This window comes from Diadema antillarum, unplaced genomic scaffold (genome assembly GCF_040938485.1).
Source record: "Diadema antillarum isolate AM-2024a unplaced genomic scaffold, OU_Dant_1.0 scf00000010, whole genome shotgun sequence".
NCBI lineage: Eukaryota > Metazoa > Echinodermata > Echinoidea > Diadematoida > Diadematidae > Diadema > Diadema antillarum.
Genome location: NW_027270899.1, coordinates 1,538,740 through 1,562,204, shown reverse-complemented (window position 1 = coordinate 1,562,204; position 23,465 = coordinate 1,538,740). Strand labels below are relative to the sequence as shown.

Genomic DNA, 23,465 nt, shown 5'->3' with positions numbered 1-23,465 from the left:
TAGAGTTTATTTGACTGTGCAAGGCTTGTGGAGAACAGTCTAGAAATCTTTGTTTACAAAAAAAGAAGAAGAGAAAAATAGACTATGCTAGGCTAGTGGAGGACATTCAAGAAGTCTCGATTCTAAAAACAGACATGGGATGTTCACAAAAGTGAGTGCTCCCTCTTTGTGATATTTGAATTGTGTGTGTTTAATAGCAGCTGGCATTTTGGTAAAGTATGAAAAGACTTTTAGGTCAGAGCTGTGTGAACAAAGTGATGAGTCATAATTGGTTGCATGAGAAGTCTAGCTGTTGGTAGAATCTCTGGGGCCCCATTTTAGTTAGCGTTGATTGTGAAATCAACGCTAACTTTATCCAACTTGACGTCCGCTATAACTTTAAATCAACTGTAAGTTTCCGTTTTACGCAGAGACTTAATAGTCGATTATAGTTATAGCTGATCACCATGACTTAATTATCGAATTAGTCAAAACAAAAAACACAGGACGAGGCTGGTTTCCGTTACTGTCTGCTTAAAAACAATGCAATACATAAAGCAAAACAAACAACAACTAGAAATGTCGCTACGGCGACTGGTATGCCTCCGCCATTATGCATGGTTCTCCTAATAGTTCTATAGTTACATGTGGACAATGTGTGATTACATTTTCACAAAATTGGCAAAATATTAAAATGAAAAGTTTGTCACAAATGCGTTATATGCTCACTTTCCTTGATAATCACTGTCAGGCAGAACATGCATAAATATGTAGTAAGTTTCAAGATAACTTGAACCATTTCCTAGATAGTATTATGGAGGAAACAGTTAGTTCAGCAATTTCACTTGATCTTTGACCTTTTGACCTTTGAGGCAAAAAAAAGAAAAGAAAAGAAACTTAACAGAGAATCTCTATTGGGTTATACATGCATACATGTACACCAAGTGTTACAAAAAATAATCCTGCTGGCACTGCATAAATATGAGGGAAATAGAAATTTTTTTTGAAGTGTTGCCCTTGACCTTTGACCCCTGACCTTTGACCCCATGAACCCTAAATTCTCTAGATAATCACTGCCAGTCAGTACATGAATATATACTATGTTCCATGAAGATACCTTGAACAATTTCCAAGGTACAGAGAAAAAAGTGAAATTTTAATATTTTTACTTGACCTTTTGACCTTTGACCTCATGACCCCAAACTTTCACCAGAGAATCTTAATTGGGTAATACATGTATACACTAAGTTTCAAGAAAATATCTTCAGGTAATGCATAGATATGGAGGAACTAGTGAAATTTTATGTATTTGACCTTGACCTTTGACCTTGAGCATGTGCACCCAAAAGTTGATAGGCACAACTTCACCCCCTAATACACATACATGCCAAGTTTCATTACGATACCTCTAAAGGTTTTTTAGTTACGCTTGCCACAAAATTCATTACGGACGGACGGAAGGACAGACGGACGGACAACCCGAAAACATAATGCCTACAGCATCACTTCGTGGCGGAGGCATAAAAACACGTATGCAGGCCTACTGTACATGATTGTTTGCCACGGCCACGGAAGCGTAGTCTGCTAGTGCGACGCAGTATTATTAGCGCTACAGCCGCTGAATTAGAAGTATGTTCGCAACAGCACCGCAAAATACGCCGTTTTGCGTTGTAATGAAGAAAGTAGGTCGATAGATCTAGCACATCTTGAGCTCAACGAAAATCTGCGTACGCGCGTACCGTAAAGATCCTGCACACTATCACGTAGGATCTCAGAAAATCTCACAGTAACCGACTGTCCAAGGTGAAGGTCATGTAAGCATTGTTTCAGGTCTTGTGTGTTTACGTGTAGGATTATTGAAACTTGTGACAGTGTGATGACTACAGTAGCTTGTTTTTACCTCTACGGCGCAGATCAGCTTTGTAAAGAATAGATCGCGAGTCTACATGTCGAAATTCTAGACCTAGTAGACGCTCTAGTCTGCAGTGTTACAGTAAATACAAACGACTCGCTGTAACGTTACTTAGGCCTAACATTAGGAATATTCACTGGTTAGATCTTACTGTCGTACTAGGTGCTATAGAATTAAACTCTTTATTTTCTGTATAGGCCTACTAAACTCTTAATTAGTATCTGTTGACGAACTAGCTCTACGTAGGCCTACGCACGTCAGAAATCACTGGTTTCCTTGCATATCACGGGTTCTTTGGCAAGATATGCATTGCACACAGACGCGGTTCCAGTTACTCAGTTACTTGCCCTTGCTGGCGATGGCTTGATTGGCGGGCATGCAGGCCGAGGCGCCGGGCGTACAGGCTGAGATTGAGACTGCTGTCTAAGTTAGGGTGTTTGCGTGCAGCAGTCGCGTAAGCAATGCATGCCGATCGTGAATTTCATGCAAGGAAAAGACCATAATTACATGAAAGAAACGCAACTTAATGTTAGAGAAAGTGAGCAGTTAACAGACAAACATTTGTGACAAGACCCCAGCTAGACTAGGAAAGTGTGACAGTCATCTTCCTTTTGTAAATTGCCTTACAATTGAGTCTACCTAGACTGTCTCTACTTAAAGTTAATATTTTATCAACTATAAAGTTATCATGGATTTGGAGCGGTTGAGAAAACTTATATGTTGATTTTGGAGGAAGTTAAAGTTTTTTCCAACTGTGGGTGTCTTGATAAAACGGACTTCAAGTTAATTTGGAAGTTAATCATAGATTAAGTGGACTTAGAGTTGATATGAGAAGTCAATCATAGATTATCTTGACTTAACGTTAAATTTATCCAGGGATCTCGCCAGCGTATATCACCCTTGTCGTCGCCGACAAGTGTGCGGTTTGAAGAAACAATTGCTGACAAGGGTAAAACTTGCCGACAAGGGTAACACCATGCGTGAACTTGCTTGACGAGCTAAGTTCAGACCAATTTCTCGCCTTTTTTCCTCTTTATTATCTGGCTAGAAAAGAAGCTAGATGTCGAAAGGAGCAGCAGTTTACAAGCACAAAAAGTTATCCACGTAGTCACCACAACAACGCGGCTCAACATAGCGACGTACATGTACTAGCAGCACATACACACCACATCACACACTTGCTCACTCACATGCGCTCTGATTCGGGATCGACACACACATGCACCAGGGAGGTCCACCTCCCTGGTTGGTTGCATGCACCCGGCCAGCCAGCCACAGACAGCCGCCTGTGTGTACGACGGAGAGAGAGGACGGACAGAGGGTCGGAGGCCGAGGGAGGCTGAGGAAGGCTGACACGTGCTCGCTTGTTGTCACGCTTGTTGTCAGGTTACGCAAAAACAAACGATATGAAATGCATGCCCCCCTCCGCTAAAGGTTGTATTTTTTATTTTTTTTTGCTGCTTTGGTTGGTTTGTTCGTTTATCTGCCTGTCTGTCTCTCTATTCGCAAAATAAGTGAACATTTGGGAACAGATCAGGACGAAATTTTCAGGAACAGTTGGTTGGTAAAATGGCGCAAGGAACAGATGATTAAATTTTGATAGTGATCAGGATTTATAATACCACCGGAATTCATCGCCAGGATCCAAGATTTTTAGACTTTGTTCCGTATATTTGAAAGGATTCGTATCAATTCTTTAGGAAGCTGTCCATTGGCAATGACGCAAAATATTAGATGCGTTCAAAGCATTGCCGCAGAGAGAAAATTAACTCCATCTTTCGTTTAAAAAGAAAAAGAAAAAAGAATGTGCGATGGAGTAAGCAAATGCAAATTGTTTTTTTTTTTGGTACTTTCAGCGGGTTATTTTTTTTCTTTTTATTTAAAAAGCCATGCGTTCCATTTGAGCCTTTTCACTTTCAATGGATTTGTAAACGTCTTTCGTGAATACTGGTATTCCATTTTCCTTCTGCGGGCCGACATTATAGTAATTCTGTCATGATGGTCTTTCAACTCAAGTTCAACGTACGTAATGCTCCACGTGCTTCTGGCTTGGTTTGTTAACAGGTGTGTTAGAGGGCCTTCATGGGCAGAAAATAAATGGATAATCATTCATCAATGCTCCCAGTTGGTTTACATGCTATTTACACGCTATTTACGACCACTGAAGCAAGGTGGCAGTACGCGCGGCATTCCTTTATCTGACACCTGGCTTTCGTGGAAATGTCGTGGAAATTTCCACAAGCCATGATATCAAGTTTCCCCACTGCCTGTGGTCATGTTTTTTTTTATTCTTCATTACGAACATCAATTTGTTCAACTTGAAAAGTGTGGATAATTTGCTTCCAGCACGTGTTTCTTTCTTTTTTTTTTTTTTTTTCTCATTGCAGCGTCGGTAATATTTTGTTTTGTTCATCGTTCGTGCATGGCAGGGGTTCATGGGAGGAGAACGATAGGAATGACTGGGGAGAAAATAAACTAAAAGAAGGAAGCATCATTTGAGCAAGCTGTCTTTGTTTTTCTCTACACCAGCATCAGTGTGTGTCTGTGTTTATTCATTTTTTTTATCATGCTCTTGCTTCAAGGAGCTACGCTTTTCCCGCGTAAAATTAATAATGGATACCGCACGTAGAGGCCCACGTTTTGACGTGAAGAACCATACATTCTTTATCTATTTATAATGATTTTTTCAATTTAAAATAAAGAATGTTTGGTTGTTCAAGTAATGTAAAAAAATATTATTTTGACATTTCATGCGCTTAACTGCCTAGCATTTTCTTTTTTTTTTCTTTTACGGGAGAGAGCGAAATGTTCTCTTTAGCAATGACAGCCTATACATAGGCATAAAAACAGTTGCAGTTTTCTTACTCTGAGGGTTTGTTACTCCGCAGATTAATGATAAAATGATGCTAGATTCTTTATTCTGAAGGTTCGTTAATCCAAAAATGATTGAGAAAAAATTCACAAATTCACACATTCATTTCACAACAAAATCAGTTTTATTTCGAACGTTCTGCCAGTGACATTTCAGAATAAAATGACGACACAAGACAGCGTGTTTTCGTACTCTAAGGGTCTGTTACTCTGACAGAAATAGTAATGATAAAATAATACATTGTAGATTCTTTATTCTGAAGGTTCGTTAATTCAAAAATGATTAAGAAAAAATGTCCGTTCATTTCACAATGAAATCAATTTTGTTAATACGAACGTTCTGCCAGTGAAATTTCGGAATAAAACGACGGAACAAAACAGCGTGTTTTCGTACTCTAAGGGTCTGTTAATCCGACAGAAATAGTAATGATAATATAATACGTTGTAGATTCTTAATTCTGAAGGTTCGTTAACCGAATATTAAATAAAGAAAAATGTCCGTAAATTTCAAAACGAAATCAGTGCGTCATTTCAAGCGTTTTGCCAGTGAAATTTCGGAATAAAACGACTGCCCAAAAACAGTTGCAGTTTTCTTACTCTGAGGGTTCGTTACTCCAACAGATTAATGATAAAATGATGCTAGATTCTTTATTCTGAAGGTTCGTTGATCCAAAAATGATTAAGAAAAAATGTCCGTTCATTTCATAACGTAATCAGTTTTGTTATTTGGAACGTTCTGCCAGTGAAATTTCGGAATAAAACGACGGCCACAAAACGGTTCCAGTTGTCTTTCACTCTAAAGGTTCGTTACTCCGAAAGAATGATGATGATAAAATACTTAAGATTCTTAATTCTGAACGATCGGTAATCGGAAAACGATAAAGAAGAAATGTTCGTTTATTTCCAAACGAAATCAGTTTTGTTATTTCGAACGTTCTGCCAGTATAATTCCGGAATAAAACGACGGCCCCAAAACGGTTACAGTTTTCGTTCTCTGAGGGTTCGTTACTCCGAAAGAATAATGGTAAAATAATACTCTACATTCTTAATTCTGAATGATCGTTAAACGAAAAATGATAAAGGAGAAAATAATATTCGTTTATATCCAAACAAAATCAGTTTTGTTATTTCGAACGTTCTGCCAGTATAATTTCGGAATATACAACAACGGCCCCAAAACGGTAAGTTTTCTTACTCTGAAGGTTTGTTATTCCGAAACAATAACGATGATAGATGATAGATTCCTTTCTGAAGGTTCGTTGATCGGAAAATAATGAAGAAAAAAAGTTTGTTAATCTCTGAACGAAATCAGTTTTGTTTATTTTGAACATTCATCTGTAGTACCGACTTTTGGTGTTGTTGTTGTTTCCGATTACAAACCTTCGAAGTACTCAGTAATGAATCATTTCATTTTATCATTATTAAACAAACCTTCGGAATAATGACCATCATTACATTTTTGTATGATATCTCTTTGAAGTCACGGCTAAACTACTGCAGTATACCCAGAAAGGAAAGTGCAATGATGTCCCGAAAGTTCTCGATCGCTTCTCGCGCATCTGCATGCAATAGGCCTACCACGTGGTCGAGCAGACGGCGAGAAAGCAAAAACACTATGGGTATAGTTAGTACACGGCGCGCGTTGTTGCGATGCAGAGACGGCTAATTATTGCAACAATGAAACAGGAAAGGCCTAAAAGAAATCGGAACCTTCACCATCGGCACCTACTTCTCTTTCATTTATTATTTAGGAACTGCCGCCAACAAAAGGTATGGAGTTTCTGCATTGTTTCTGTGAGAATATGCCCCTCACAACGTTCATTACATCTCTGTGAAAATGTCGCATTTAGTGGCATTTTAGCGGCGATTTATCTGTGTTGTATTGAGCATTAGCGAAGGCTTCGTACCCACCCCCAGAACAGCGCGAATAACTGCCGACAAGCGTGAAGAAATTCCTGGCGAGAACCCCGTTATCTTTTGATAAAATGGGGCATGGAGGGCAAGGCTTGAGACTGTGTATTAATATATATTATATATATGTGACCGTGCATCACAAAATGAACAAAAAGTCGCACACAGTGATTTTGTGAGAAGACTGAAAATAGGTGAAATGGGTCAACCTTGCCAATCTTGAGTTTTTCATATTTTCTGAAAGAGCAAGTCTTCTTCTACATTATGTTAAATTTGGGGATCATGAAACAAACAGGAAACAGTGTTTTTAGCAGTTTTTTCTCACACAATTTTTTGTAGAATATTGTGATAAGATGTGTCTAATAGAGTCCCCTTTTCACTTCTTAAAAACCCTGTACACACTCTTCACTTTCACCTGTAATAACTTTAGAAATGATGTGCTACGGCTTTTAAAGTTGACATTGACCATGGACAGAATGTGTTCATAAAGCGTGCTTAATTTCAGCTTAATCTGATAATCTCTTCATTGTTATTGTTCCGGTGGTTAACATCCTGTTTTTTGTCCCATTCATCACACAGCTAGCGCGGCTTGGTAGATATTAAACGGCAGTCGCTTGAATAGACCCTTTACTTCAAAGCCTCTTTTCTCAGTTCAAACTTTTCCAGAGTGTGTGCCTTCATTCCAATATTTAGACAGGTTAATAAGGAGAGTCCATTTGAATAGAGGTGGGCTATAGAGGGTCAATTTTAGGTCATATTTTCAGAACATGCTCATCACACCTTAGTTTGATGACTTTTTGCCTACTGACACCATTTTTGAAAAAAAGAACGAAAAAAATGCAAAATCCGGGGTGCCCCGGCCGAAATCGTAAAAAAATCCAAGATGGCCGCCGTTTTGGCTTTAAACAGACATTTTTGGCGAAAACTCAGCTATTTTTCGGTCTATTGTGATGGTTTTGGTGTCTAACCCCATGTTTTAGGGGTCAAGGAAATGGATTATCATGATAATTTTAGTGGAAAACCTAAGCTTCTACATGAAACTAACCTTTTACCCATATTTAGGGTTAAATTTCCTTCTCCTTTACCCCTACCCCAACTGCCATTTTTTGCCTTTTTTTTCCCGCATTTTTTTCAAGTCATGTTAACTACCATACTTTTAATAACAAGTTCTAGCTATCCATTTTTTTTTCTACTGACACTACAACAAGAAATATACAAATAACTTACGGTATACATGTATGTGTCATGCCAATACTGGTATGTGGCTGGTGCATTCAGAATGCATGGTAACTGTGGAACCCAGTATTAAATACTGTATCTGCTTTATAGTGTCCATTAACATTTTGGTCCTAAGACCTTTAACAATATAAATAAATAGATATAATAATAGATAATAACAAATAGCTTACACATGGTTTACCTATGTGTTATGCACATATCGGTATAGGTGGCTTGTGCATTCAGGATGCATGGTACATTGTAACAGAAGCCAGTGCTTATACTGTATCTGCTTTGTAGTGCTGATAAACATTTGGTATTCACACTTGTAGTGCATGACACATATTATGTAAACCGTGTATAATGTAAGTTATTTGTATTTCGTGCTGTATTGTTGCAAGAAAACACCATATTGATAGCTAGAACTTGTTATTAAGAGTACCAGTATGGAAGTAGTTAACATGACTTGAAAAAAATACGGAAAAAAGTGCAAAAAATGGCGGTTGGGGTAGGGGTAAAGGAGAAGGAACATTTATTCTTATATCTATTTATTTATATTGTTAAAAGTCTTAGGACCAAAATGTTAATGGTCACTATAAAGCAGATACAGTATTTAATACTGGTTTCACAGTTACCATGCATTCTGAATGCACCAGCCACATACCAGTATTGGCATGACACATACATGTATTCCGTAAGTTATTTGTATATTTCTTGCTGTATTGTCAGTAGAAAAAAAAAATGGATTGCTAGAACTTGTTATTAAAAGTATGGTAGTTAACATGATTTGAAAAAAATGCGGGGAAAAAAAGGCAAAAAATGGCGGTTGGGGTAGGGGTAAAGGAGAAGGAAATTTAACCCTAAACATGGGTAAAAGGTTAGTTTCATGTAGAAGCTTAGGTTTTAAACTAAAATCATCATGATAATCCATTTCTTTGACCCCTAAAACATGGGGTTAAACACCAAAATCATCACAATAGACAAAAAATAGCCGAGTTACAGCCAAAAATGTCTTTTTAAAGCCGAATCGGCGGCCATCTTGGATTTTTTACGATTTCGGCCGGGGCACCCGGGATTTTGCATTTTTTTCGTTCTTTTTTTCAAAAATGGTGTCAGTAGGCAAAAAGTCATCAAACTAAGGTGTGATGAGCATGTTCTGAAAATGTCACCCTCTATAGCCCACCTCTAATTTGAATTGAGTAATACAACATTTTAAACCTTAGAGTCTACTCATTTAGAATCTGCCCTTGACTAATACTCCATGTCTGCCAACTTTATGTTGGTTTTGTGATGCAGGGTCACATATACGGGCTGAGTTCAAAGCAAAGAGTCTGTCAAGACCTTGCTTGTGAGAGGTTTGCTACTGCCTGCAATCTGGCCATAGCATGCTTGGATTTTCCACTTATTGTAGGAAATAAATGTGTAGTTAAGGCCCTGTCACACATTTCCAGGCAAGATTTGCATGTGACTTATGGGGAACAATTTTTGCTACCTGGAGGGCCCCGCAGAAGGCCCCCACGTGACAGTACCTTGCATTTATCTTGCCCGCTGTTGCCTGGAGGTGAGCAAGCAAGTCGTACTTATCTACAGCCAAATCTACAGCCAAGTTTAGGCTCTGGCACACCTTTCTGGGCAACCTACACGGGCTTGTTGCACATAGGGATTTTCCAGCATGCAGGACAATTTCTGCAGGTGGACAAGGATTTGGGCAACTCTCGCATGCATCTTACCTGCTGGACACATGTTACCAGGTACTTACATTCTACTTGTGTGCATTCTTTGTGACCTGCGTGTCAGGCGCATGGGTGGTTTGTGAGGGATGAGAGCTACGTGAAGGAATCCCTCTGAAGGACTATTCATTTGGCAAAGGTCTCACAGAAAGTCATTATCTTGGCCGCAACCAGCAGAAAGGCAGTAACTGACCCCCAGCATGCAACTTGCTCATATAGCTCGCTCCATGCCCACAGAACTGACCAGCTTAATGGATGGTGGTAGTATCAACACCATTTCTTGTCAGTATCAACATCCGAATTATGCTTGTAGATTTAACACATATCCGGCCCATAGGGACAGATCCACAGGCAACCTAGTACAGATATGTACTTCAAGCTGGTTAACTGCCTGTGAGTTGTGGCAGCTATGGGCCCTCCTCCTGGTGATCTGCATGGACCTCTGCTGGCAATCCCCGTGACTCACCTGGAACAAGTTTTGTGCATGCTCAAAACTTGGCTGTGGGTAAATCAGTGTACCTCCGGGCAACTACGGACGACTAGGTTCTAGTTACTATCAGGTGTGGGCCATTTGCAGGGACCTCTGGGTAGCAAAAATTGTCCCAAGCAAGTCACAAGCAAGGTGTAGCTGGACAGGTTTGACAGGCGTTTGAACATGCTCAAAACCTGTTCCAGGTGAGTCGCAGGGACTGCCTGCAGAGGTCCACGCAGAACACCGGCAGGATATCTGTAGTGACAGCACCTCACAAGCAAATCCCACTCAGGTAAGATGCAGTTGTAATGCAGGTACTTCGCAGTGCCATATGTTACCCATTACTAGAATGAAGTAAAATGTAAGCAGCATGGGTCCAGCAAGTAAGATGCACCAAAACTTGCCAAAATCCTTCTTCGCCTGCAGAAAATTATCCTGCCTGCTGGAAAATCCCTACATGCAACAAGCCTGCATAGCTCACCCAAAAAGGTGTGACAGATAAAGGATACCCATTGCTTCCTTGGAAGGTCACAGCCAGCTAGTTTCAATGTTGAGGTCTTGGATGAGAAATTCAGTCCCTTTCCATAATCTCTGCCACTCTTTACGATGAAATCGCTTTCTAGAAGGGACTTCAGTGACTGCCAGAAAGGTTTGCGAGATTTAAATTGCATGTTTGGAAAATTATCCAAGTCCATGGTTAGAAAGCAGAATGTCAAGCTTGAAGTCAAGAAGTAGAGCAACCTTGCAGATCATCTCCCGGTGCTGTGTGGAACTGGAGCTGTGTGGAACTGGAGCTGTGTGAGATAGTGTAGACAGCCAGTAGGGAGTGTTGACTTCAGTATGGCAGAGACTATTCTAAATGCAGGGTTGAGGGTCATGTCGACCTGTTTGGTGCACGGCAGCCCCCCGCCCAGACTGGCGAACACTACTTCACAACTGAGTAAACGCGTACGACAAGTGCAATTCAGAGTGGGTGCACATAAGAGTCTCAGCAGTTTTCTGCTAATCTGCAGATGCAATTAGTCCTGGTCTCATTCTAGCAACCCTCTTTAAATGGTCTTTACTCGGTCGTTGTAGCTCCTTTAGGGTCTGAAATCTGTTGTTCCTTCAGGGTTTGAAACCTCTTGCTCCTTCGGTTTGGCTGGTTCTACTAGGAGAAGCTTGGTTAGGAGTAGCTGTTCCAACAGCTTCTAGGAGGTACAGAGGAGAGAGATTGGCCAGTAGCTTGCAGGATCTCATCATTAGGTTTAATAGGTTTCAAGATGGCGATGATGACCTAGGCCTCTCTCCAGATTGTATGGAATACAAGGCAACTGCCAAAATGTGTCTTGCCCATTCGCGTAGAAGAAATTAATGTTTTTCTAACTCCTCGAAGTTCATTGACCCCACCTTTGACCTCGTGGTGACCTTCAACTCCCCAAGGGACATTTACCAGCCAAGTTTGGTCACAAATGGACATATGGATCAAAAGTTAAACGCACCGTAAAAACATAACATCGGGCCCTAAAAGTTTGTTTACCCCTGTCTGCGACCTTTGACCTTGTGATGACCTTCAACTCCCCAAGGGACATCTACCATCCAAGTTTGGTCACAAACAGATACAGGAATCAAAAGTTATGAGCCGTAATCCAAACGCGCCATAAAAACTGAACATTGGGCCCTAAGACCCCCATCTCACTAAGAAGGCGACCATGGCGACCATGGCCATCTGTGACGATTTAACAAATCGTGGCGCGATCGCTGTTCATCTCCATTTTTGGTCTCCAAGGCGATTACACTACGGTTTCTCTATGCTCAACCTGCCCTGTAGGCGATAGTGCCACAATAATGCTACGACGCTGCAACGTTTTTCTGCTTTTCCAGGCCGACGAGACGCGCTGCTTCTGTGATCAAAGCGAACGTATTGCGATATTCGTATGCTTTTATCAAGACCTCGCTACAACAGTGATACGATCGGAGCGACAGTGATATGTTTACGCTGGGCTCATGATACGATCTCAAGATATCGGGGAATAAAATGGGTTTCATGATTGAATTTCTTCAGGCAGATGTCAGTGTCAAACCAACATGGATATGCAGAATATAGTTTTACTCTTACATCTTAGCATTCTAGAACACACCTATTAGAACCTGATGTGAAATTCCACTATTAGTTAAGTCCTCCATTCAGTTAAAAGGGTAATATGTGTATATGTGACCGTGCACCTCAAAACGCACAAAAAGTCGCACGACCCGATTTTACGTGAGGACCAAAAATAGATGAAAAATGCCAACTAAGTCAATTTTCAGTTTTTTACATTTTCTGAAAGAGCAATCTTTCTTCTACATACTACCGAAGTTTGGGATCATAAAACGCACGGGAAAGTGGTTTTTTTGCAGTTTTTCTAGAACACTTTTTTTCGGTCTGACGTAATCTTTCTCGGATTTGTGAACTCGGAGAGCGAGAATGCGTACTTCAGAACGGACGAAGAGCTAACCAATGCCGTAATATTCCAGCTATTTAGAACATCGTATGACACAAGTTTCCGGGCGATTTTGGTATCACAATGAAGCTTGAAGTTTCAAGAATATGATTTCAGCAAAATATTTTGAAGAGCAGTGATGAGAAAGCAAGCAAAAGCTGCTTTCTAAGCTATTCTATGCTGGCGAAAATGAAATACCGTTGCTAGGGCTTTCGCTATTTCGAGCGCTGATTGGCTGCCTTTCGAGCTCGCCTCTCAAGGATCAGCTGGCGTGCGAAACGAAATGTTGCCAGTTTAACATGTAGTAGATTGATGTTATAATAATTGCAATATCAAGGCAATTAACGGTTTAAAATGAATAAAAATAAATGTATAACTATTTAAAAGTTATTATCATAACAAATTTAAATTCATATCTTGGAATTAGAGGAGTTTTGACCGTGAGGAAAAATTGTACTTTTGTCTTTTGCCCGCCATGTTTATTTCCGCTTTCTCGTGACGAACGCGAAAAAAAACATACATCGGCTCAGTCAATACATGTTACTTTTGTACCTGGATTTTGACGTCGTGTTTTGATACATCGTGCCTTTTGCTGTCAGCATTACCGTTGATATCACTACTTTAGATTATCTCGCACGTAAGTCATTTCTTAATCTTCGTGTAATTAGACACAATTTGAGTAGCAATGCCGGTCGTTTTCCCGAACGATCGGCCGCAGTGCGGTAGACCGCCGCCGCCGGGTGCGGGCAGGAGAACTGCAGCAACGAACTCTGCCCTGAGTGACGCCCGGGTGGCTCGGGCATTGAACGAGGGGTTGCGCAGCCTCGATCCCGCTGACCAGAGGAATCTCTCTGCACTGGTAACGGAAATGTTTGGACGTTGTGGAAGCGATGACATCTCTGCTGAGGACCCCGATAGCAGCTACGAAGATGAGGAAAGTGAGGACGACACTGAGCCTGAGTCGATGGACATTGATGATGACGTTAATGAACATGAAGCTGTTCAACTTGAACTTGTACCAGAGAACGCTGACTACAACCCTGCTGTAACCGACTTGGTAGAAGAAATCATGGATCCTGTGAAGTACCATGGGTGTCAGAGGACAGCAACGTGGAGCTCCATCTGATTGAGAACTTTGATAAGTGTACTTGTACTACCAGGCAGGAACCGTGCATCAAGCAGTTCGACACTTCATTCGTTCTGCAGCTTCGGGCGCAGATGGTGGACAGTGCTCTTACCACCGAGGGCCGCAAAATGTTCATCATGGGACGAATTAGTGCCGTGATGCAGTGCGGCAAGATGACAGTTAGCAGCAAGCGTTTGGAGCAGAAAGAACGTCAGCGAGCCCGTGTTCTCTACAGCATTGAGGGATTCAGAGTATGCCGGCCGACTTTCATGTTCATGCATAGGTAAATTGAATCCTATTCCTATCAAGACACATAAATTTACTAATGTGCGCACTTACACACACATAGCCCAACCAGACGCTGTTCTGTACGCTGTGCGAATAAAGTGCTACTTACAGCGACTGGGCTGTGTATTGTTATTACATACAATACATGTATGCCTACATAGCTACTGTCACTACTGCACGGTAGATTACATATTGTAGACGTTCTACGATGTACATGACACGTTCCCCTTCTTTAGACCGTAGCACTTGTAGAATGTACTCTGATTCAATTGAAATTAATTATTGTCGAATCTACCTGGAGTCATTCCAATTACCACACTGATGTGACTAAAAGATTGGTAGAATACATTGGTTGGTACATGTAGATTCTAGGTGTACATATGCTTTCGTTTTTTGGTCATTTTCTCTTTACTTCCTACAAGAAGTACACCTGTAAAAAGTAGCCTGTAGAACTCTAGAAAGGTCTAACGTTACATGTACGTTGTAGATGTTAGAAGAGGCATTTTGTTAATGAGTGGTAAAATACATGCAGCAATCAACACTCCACTGTGTACAGCGTACGTGATGATTAGCTGAATTGTCAGTTACAATGTACAATAGAGCAATTTTACTTTTATGTACAGTTTCAAAAATATCCAAAGTAAGCAGACTGTGCAAATACCACAAACGTGTATGTTATATGTGCACTATTTAGGTTGTCAAAATGATTGTTTGCTGCAGTTTGACGTAAGGATATACTTTAGATAGAATCTAGGGCTATAAAGGAACATGTACAGGATGTACAACCTGTACAATTGTAAACAATGCTCTTCAGTATAATGGATTGAATACATGATGAATTTTATTGTGATTGCAATATTTACACAAGGAATAAATCTTGTCCACAGACTTAAAGGCAGAGCATAAGTACAGTTGATCAGTTCACGCTGGTGATATTCTTCATTTTATTTGCCTTTAATGAATAGTGTTGAAGTGTCTTTGAATGTTAGGTTTGACTCTCGTACAATACACACAAACATTCACATGTTAGTTATTGGAGCAACACATAAAAGTTTTGTTCCCATGAGGAAACACTTTGAAGCTTTTAGGACTTGCAAAATACAGTGTTTATACTCTCAAGAGTCATATTACTACAGCTTTGAAACAGTGCTATGTCCACTAAAATTGTACAGTGTGAATGAACAAAAGATTGCCAACATCTGCACTTTGATGTTTTTGTTGAATACAAGTACATGTACTGTGTCTATGGTGTAGCCATATACCAGCTTGCATAGTGAAGAGCATGGATTAGTAGTTGATATACGGTCAGTTTCACAGTAAAGGGTGTAAACTTTGATGTGGCAAGGGTCAAAAATTAAAGTTGTGTTTCCATTTTTATCTTTGCCTTTATTTTATATAGGAATGTCTATATTTTCAATATTTTGTCATTCCAGAGCTTAATTCTTTGGCTAAATATGAAAAATGAAGTGACTATTATGGAATTTCAGATGAATTTAGGTAAAAACAACAAGAATGTTTTGGTCACCCACAGCAACCAAATGAAGATAAATGGTGGATGTAATGCAACTTTTCATTTGCTGTGAACATGTATTTGAAATATCAAAACACTTTTCCCCAAACAGATATTCGCTCTTGCAATTATTTGAATGTGAACTTCAAATTCCAAGGTAAAAATGGTACCTGACAAACTATTTTTAAGTTAAAAGAATGTTCTAGAAGCAAGAGCCACTCTAAACATAGCCCTAAATTATCTCTTGGTAACAAAAATTTATCAACCAAAATCCCAAAGAAATTCGATTATTTTTGACAAAGTTGAAATTTTCAGACTTGTGAGTTTCGGAGGCTTCAGTTATAACAAACTAGTGTGTTTCGGAGGCTTCAAAACTGCTAACACAAAGTTCTAGTCTTGTATTCACTTAAAATAATAAAACTACAGTAAGCAACTATCACTACATGCTAGAATAATGACAGGGCATCAATAAAATGTGAATAACAGTATACAGATGTACATTTTATGGCAGTGCATAATGTTTACCCTTCATACTTGTTATTATAAGGAAATTGGCTTCCACAAAAGTGAATAACAAACTATTTACACTTTGAGCAATGCTACTTAAGTTCAAATTTATGACATTACATGAGGCAATATGATTCTAAAGGGAACTGCAACAGTACAGTAGCAATAAGAGTACACTGATTGGGAACATCTTTTTTTTTTTTTTTTTTTTTTGCGGCTTAAAGTTAGCAGCAATGCATGTTTCGGAGGCTTCATCATAACTGTTAACATGCAAAAATGGTCAATTTTAAGGTGATATGAAGTACATTAATGCAGCTGATTGTTTCCAAATACACAACTAACAATGTTGTAACATGTAAAATAGTATTTATTTGTATGCAGAAGAAAGACTTTCCAACATATATGTTAAGAGACAAAGAAAAATATTTTAAATCTTTATGCTCAGTTGTATACATACATTGTACATCGTACACTGTATTTGCATTATGCATGACTTTGGCAATGCAGAACATGATTACATTGTAGGCTACACACGTACAGCTGTATGCATTTGTCAAACTTTTCATCATAATGCAGTAAGAAGTACTTTCAATGAGTTAGAAGTGTAGCTAGACTTAATGCAAAGATTATGCTTGCTTGCTTTATAAGTGCAGTTTGTGGGATGTATATTGACATAAACCACCCATCATAATTGTTTTTATGTGAAATCAATTTCAACTGTTGATGAGAAAGGGATAGAAAATAGACTATGTGATGACATGACGGTTAGATTACAACATAGCATTGTAAAATATAGAAAGGGGAAAAAAGGCTTATAAACATTCTTTTGCATATGGACCATGCCTGATATCCCCTACTATAGCTATCAAATGCAGTGATCATGGTCATAGAACAGCAATCTTAAACACCGATCAGCCATTCCATGTAAGGGTCATCATCAAACTGTCATCATCAAAATGGAGTTGGAATAATCAATATATTGGTGATATTATCATGGAGCTCAATAGAAATTGAAATGGTCAAGATCCCATTCATCTTTTTGAATCGCCTGTTGAAAAGATAAATGTACATACCCTACCCATGACTGTGTATGAATTTGAATTAAAAAAAAAAAATGTTGACCAAATGTATAGTTCCCTATAATATATATGATAGTTAGAATTTTACTTTCTTTTTATGTGGTATACAAGTCACCCCTGTTTCATATAATTTGATTTTTAATTTACTAATTCTTCAAAGGCTTCTTTTTTTATAGTTATTTTATAAAATTCCAATTTGTGTGACTCCTGTGACAGCTAGGAGGCCTGTTTTTGAAGGTACACATTGAGAAATTGCTAACAGAACTTTTACTGTTTCTAAAAATGACAACCTTTTCAGCAAAAGATTAAAAAGCAGCAAATGTGTTTAAATATCTAAGTTTGTTAGAAACCCACAAGTTTGTTTTAAATAGTATATAAACCCACAGACTACAGTTTTAACCCTTTGAATTTCAAAATAGTTACGGGCTTGTAACTTTTTCCAGAAAAGCCAGGACTAAACAAATTATAAAGATTTCAATCATTTCAATATTGTTCTTCATGAACATAACTTCTCCAGTCACCCACCATGTAAACTACATGTACATGTACCCCATGACAACAGGCTATTTTATAAGTAGAGGTCTATATGTCATTTATAAACAATCCTATCTCAACCATTACTGTCCATTTACTGCACTGAGAACTACATCCGCAAACATGTCATAGAGTCTCACATGTGTATGCAAAGAGATGTTTTGTAACTCAAGTTACATTTTGTTTAATCAAAAATAGTCAAGTGGTCCATGCCAGCATGATAAAGTATGGAAAGTAGGGTATAGTATCAAGATTGTGTTGCACCTAGCATGCATTAGATCTGACATACAGACTGACATGAAAACCTGTCTGAATGAAGTAATCAAATGTCAAAATTCCAAAACAGTACCCTGTGATCCCAGTCACACCACAGAAATGATAATCTGCAAGACGTTAGCTATTTTCAAATCCACTCACAAATTTATTGATTAATTACTTTCCTCCAAATAAGTATTGGAAATGAAAGCCAAAGAACTTGTTAAGAAATGGAAAGCTAAAAAAGTCAAGATTTTAGTATGGCAAAAACAAATGCCATGTGAGTAACAATGGAATGGATTTGTCAATGGGTTATAAATGGACATGTAAAAGATTGTGTTTCGAAACTATTACACTCAGATGATAGTGAGTCGAAAGTGTAAAAATCCAAAAAATATTTTCCACCATTTGCTCTTGATCATGCATAAAAGATAGAACCTTAAATTCAAAAGTAATATATTTCTTAGTTAAGTGTATGCTTCCCTCTTGAATAACCATCTATTAAAGTCCTTGAATCTTCAGGACAGGAATAGTGTTCAGTTCTTTAAAAAAAAAAAGTGTATTTAACACTAAATAATCAAGTAATTGTTTGGTCTTCATCATTAAAGTGTAACCAGTCAAAAGAGTGATACAAATATGGTCACAACACTTCAACTTCTCTCAAGAGTAAAAATGAGTTATCCAACTTAAGAACATTGATGTATCCACAACTACTTGCTTTGTTGCACTACTGTTACATGATGTGGGCATGCATGCAAGCTGGAAGTCACTTTCATTACTCACAATATCTAGCCTGTTCCATTGTTTCAAAAGGAAACCTACAAAATAAATGCTTTTCATACATTTAAACAACTATCTACACCTTGCTTGGGAATCATTACGTCTCATTCAGTCCTAACAGTTATTTGATAGACTTAGAATTACACAATTGTAATCAAAACATTCCATTTACATGCTGTTAACATAAAATGAAGCCTCCGAAACATCTGGAAAATTAATTTGGTATGCCTTATGTTTTTATGAAAATCATGTATGTTATGTAGAAAGTGATGGATAAATTGTGTCTTTTTTGGTTGATATACACTGTTTAAACATATTTGTAGGGCAACATCCTCATCTGCTCATATTTTATTGCTGAATGAAAAGGTGAGTTATGTGTGACACGTCTGCACTGTTTAAGAAAAATAGGTACATCGTATAGTAAATCTATATTGGTGAGTAAACAAAGCAGCCAGAAAACTGAATGTGATTAAATATCTTTAGATATGTCATAAGCAATCATTGGGTGGGTGAACAATAAATCTAATTTGATTTTGTCCAGAGAAAATCACAAAAATGCAGTGTTAACATCCGTTTGAAGCCTCCAAAACCACTTTTTCTCTATAAAGTGTATTGGCTCAAAAAATTATTGCAGTATCATAATGTTTTTATCATTTTTGTTGTCTGTCCATGTCTGTTGATGATTTCATGGCATAATTTGGGGCAGACACTCAAAGAATTTATCAGAAATGTCAAATTAGATGTTTTTGCTGTTTCGGAGGCTTCAATGCGTCTCGGAGGCTTCAGGTGTTAACGGAAAATTTGTATTGTCTCCTATTTTCAGAGAGTTTGGCGGATCTTAACTATTTTTGGTCTATTAGGTTAGGGCCCCATATCCTACATTTTGACATATATAGATTAGGTCGCTTCTCTTATCTATATTCATATTATTTGACTAAACACTTTGTTTCGGAGGCTTCAAAACTGCTAACGGAAATTTCACTTGATGGAATCAAATTATCACAAAATTTCAAATAGCCTTAGAATCAAGTAAACTTTGATGTAAGTCTAAAGTTTAGATGTACCTTACTATTTTCAGCATAAAAGAAAGTAACCAAAACACACCCACTGATCATTACTGTCCATCAAAGTTTGTAAATAATTGCTAACGGAAAATGAAGCCTCCGAAACTTCAAATTTGAAGTCATAGCATTCTAAAATAAAGGGCCAGATGCAAACCAAACTAATTTGGTCATTTCAATCGACCATACAACTATGCTTTTAACATAAAAAATTAGATCTCTGCAGTTGCTGTAGAAAATTATTAACATTTCAAAAATGTTATATAAATTTCAATGCAACAAAATAGTCATTTTTAGGGTACATATGTGACTGTCAAAACAAAACGCATCAATAATATACCTGGGCCTGATTATGCTACCCAAGGTGGCTACTCATAAGGTGACTCACATGGGAAAAAATCTTTGAGATCTGTAAATCTATGTGTTCAGGGTGGGCTAAAAGGCTAAAAATTGAAAGTTACACCCTTTACCGTGAAACTGACCATACAGTATAGAGGGTTTTTTTTTATTTTATTTCAAAACTATTTTGTATACCATATTACAGGGGAATAACTGTAATTATTTCAAATCAAAGTAATTATACAAAACTTCAGATGTACGGATGTGTTGATTCTTTGAGCAATGATTTAAATACTGATGTCTTCTGAAGTTGTTAATGAAGATCTTTGTTTTCTTTTTCCTCTTTCTACTCAGCATTGGTGATACTCAACTGCGCAGCATAACCAAGTCGTACCTGGCAAAGGGAGCGGTTCCTCCTTCAAAGGCGTCAGGTGGCATCAACAAGCTGGCACTCAGCATCGAGGACATACAACGGATCATAGCCTACATTGTCAATTATGGAGAGCAGCAGGGTATGGTGATTCCTGGGCGAGTGAGTGGGGTAAACAGCACCGATCCCCGCATACGGCTACTACCGTGCAACATTACAAAGTCGTCCGTATGGAGAAGCTACAAGAAGGCCATCAGTGACCAGAATGCTGAAAGAGTGTCAGCAGGTACAGTGTACAATTTTTATAGCTTATGTTTTAACTTGATTTCACTCATAATAGTTACTGTACTGTTCACCTTTGGTACTTCACTATTGGAAGCAGTAATTTTAAAAAGTTCAAGATAAATTGTATCACATTTCAGGCACATGTGTAGGTCAGTTAATACACATGTATTTCACAAAGCATCCTTCCGTATAAAGATTCTGTAATAAAGCCTTAGACATAAGGAGATATCACTATTTGCCACTAAACTATATCTGTAGAAAATTATAGGCTAGAAACATTTTTATTATAACTCTACGTTGTATTCTTCACATTTTGTGTATTCAACAATACTTGTCATTAATTATATTGCTTCAAAGTTTTTTATACATTGTATGTGCGTTGGTTGTTTCTATCCCAAACTCACATTTAAAAACTATTTTGAAGCACTAAAGTTGAGTTTTGGTTTCATCGGTGTATGGTAACTACCAATACCTTAAAAGTCTTTGCGTAATATGCAAGGTATATTGTATGGGGCATTTTTCTTTTCTTTTTTTCTTTCAGATTTTTTCCACAACATGCTCATTTACCATACTGTACTAAATGACTCAGACAATCCAAGATTGTAACACTGGAATATAATTCAGAGAAGCGTTTCTTTTCAAGTATTCTTTTCCCCATTGTTACATATTGAATTGTAGTTTATAAATTGAAAGTTACATTCATATGCATTTTAATGTATGTTCATTTGCTTTTTGTGTGTCTTTCAGGTCTCGGCGGCTTCAGGATCGCCAGCTACAGGTCCTTCTTGAACTTATGGGACCAATACTGTCCGTTCGTGATGACTACACGCCCCCAGTCAGACCTCTGCTGGCAGTGCCAGCAGAACAGTGCTGCTGTGTACAACAGTGCCAACTTAGATGAGGACACCAAACTCAGTCGCCTTCGGAAACAGCAGGACCATCTTGCACACGTCGCCGCAGAACGGAACCTGTATCGCGAGATGGTTGGCAACGCTCAGAATGCCGTCAATCAGAAACCAGCTGGTGAAGCTCCTGCAGCCCCTGAAGTCATGCACTACAGTTTTGATTATGCACAACAAATGCACTTTCCTTCAGATCCCATGCAGCCAGGACCCATTTACTTTTTGTGTCCGCGGAAGTGTGCATTGTTTGGGATTGTTTGTGATGGAACAAATGAACAGGTGAACTATCTCATCGATGAAGGGATGCAAAGCAGCAAGGGGTCAAACTCTGTCATCAGCTACCTGCACGACTTCTTCAGGAATTATGGAATGGGTGAGAGGACAGCTCATCTTCACTGTGACAATTGTGGTGGCCAAAATAAGAATCGCTATGTAATGTGGTATCTTGCTTGGCGCACGCTCTGTGGACTGCATCATGAGATTTCCATAAATTTCATGGTGCCCGGACACACGAAGTTCTCTCCGGACCGCGGGTTCGGGCTCATCAAGCATCGGTACAAGCGGCAACTTGTCAGCAGTCTACAGGACCTCAGTGATATGGTGTCAGACAGCTCTGTCAGCGGTTACAACATCCCACGGCTTGTCGGTATGGAGGATGGCAGTGTCATTGTTCCCACATACGACTGGCAGACCTTCCTGAGCCCCTACTTCTCAGCACTACCAGGGATCAAGCAGTTCCACCATGTCAGGTATTGTATTTTGTAACAATTGCACTTACAAAATCATTGCATTTACAGATAAACCCGTGATAATTACTTCTTGATTACAATGAAACTGTAATCTTCTTAAAGAATTATGCACCTCCGATCAAATTGACTGAAAATATGACACTCTACTACAAATGCATATAGAATTCAATGATTTCCATTCATCAATCATCAACATACTGAGATTTTTGTTCTGACAGGTCTTTATGGAAATTAGATTTAAAAAAATTTTCTTGCATAGTCCCCCTTTTTTTTACATTATTCCCTTCTATACCATATAATTTAAATTTTCCACATTCCTTTTTGTATATCCTGTGATGGCATGACTCTGTGATCAATGAATTTTTCTTTTTCCATCATTATTTTCAGGTTCAATGCCGATCACCCAGGAGTCGCATTCGTCAAAGTCTATCCCAGCGACAACGAGAAAGCGATCCAGCTGCTACAATACGTTCGGTTAGCCACCTACCGCCAGCAGAGCTCAAGCCGATCCCCCCACCTGGTCTCACCCAAGCTCGAATGGAGTACCTGTACAAGAGCATCCGTGAGTTCTGCACAGCGTCAACCCGTGACACCGTGTGCCCTGCTCCTCCGCAGTCATCTAAGGCCATCGTGGATGAGGACTTGACCGAAGAATGAGGACACACTAGCATCCTGTCCCCATTCCATTACCAGAACTTCCTTGGCTGATTGCCCACCTGGTCTCACCCAAGCTGGAATTGAGTACCTCCACAAGAACATCTAGGAATTCTGCATGGAGGCAACCTGTCACTCTGTGTGCTGTGGTCCTCTGCAGTCATCTGAACCCGATAGATGAGGATCCATTATTTGAAGAATGATGTCTCAAATGGAACCCTTCATGAATGACTATTATGAGTGAATGTTTTGAAAGTCTTGTTCCTCTATCTCTTGTGAATATCTACAGACAGAGCTGGCAATGATTTTCATCCACTGTAGCAACTGAAGGTTTGGTTAAAACAGAACTCCATTTCTTTCTGTGTATTTTTGTTTGCATAATAGAATTTTTTAACCTGCTTACTACAGTAATGGTAAATTTCATATTTTTTGCCATCATGCCAACAGATAGACATTTAAAGTTTAAACCTA

At 38.8% G+C, this 23,465-nt stretch overlaps 1 protein-coding gene and 1 pseudogene across 1 annotated transcript in view; one reads left to right on the top strand and one right to left on the bottom strand.

Annotated features, from left to right (window-relative positions):
• LOC139720018 (prominin-1-A-like) overlaps positions 1–23,465 on the bottom strand; it is a 322,225-nt gene that overhangs the window by 217,583 nt on the left and 81,177 nt on the right. The window lies entirely within an intron of this gene.
• On the top strand, positions 13,759–23,078 carry LOC139720007 (uncharacterized; annotated as a pseudogene).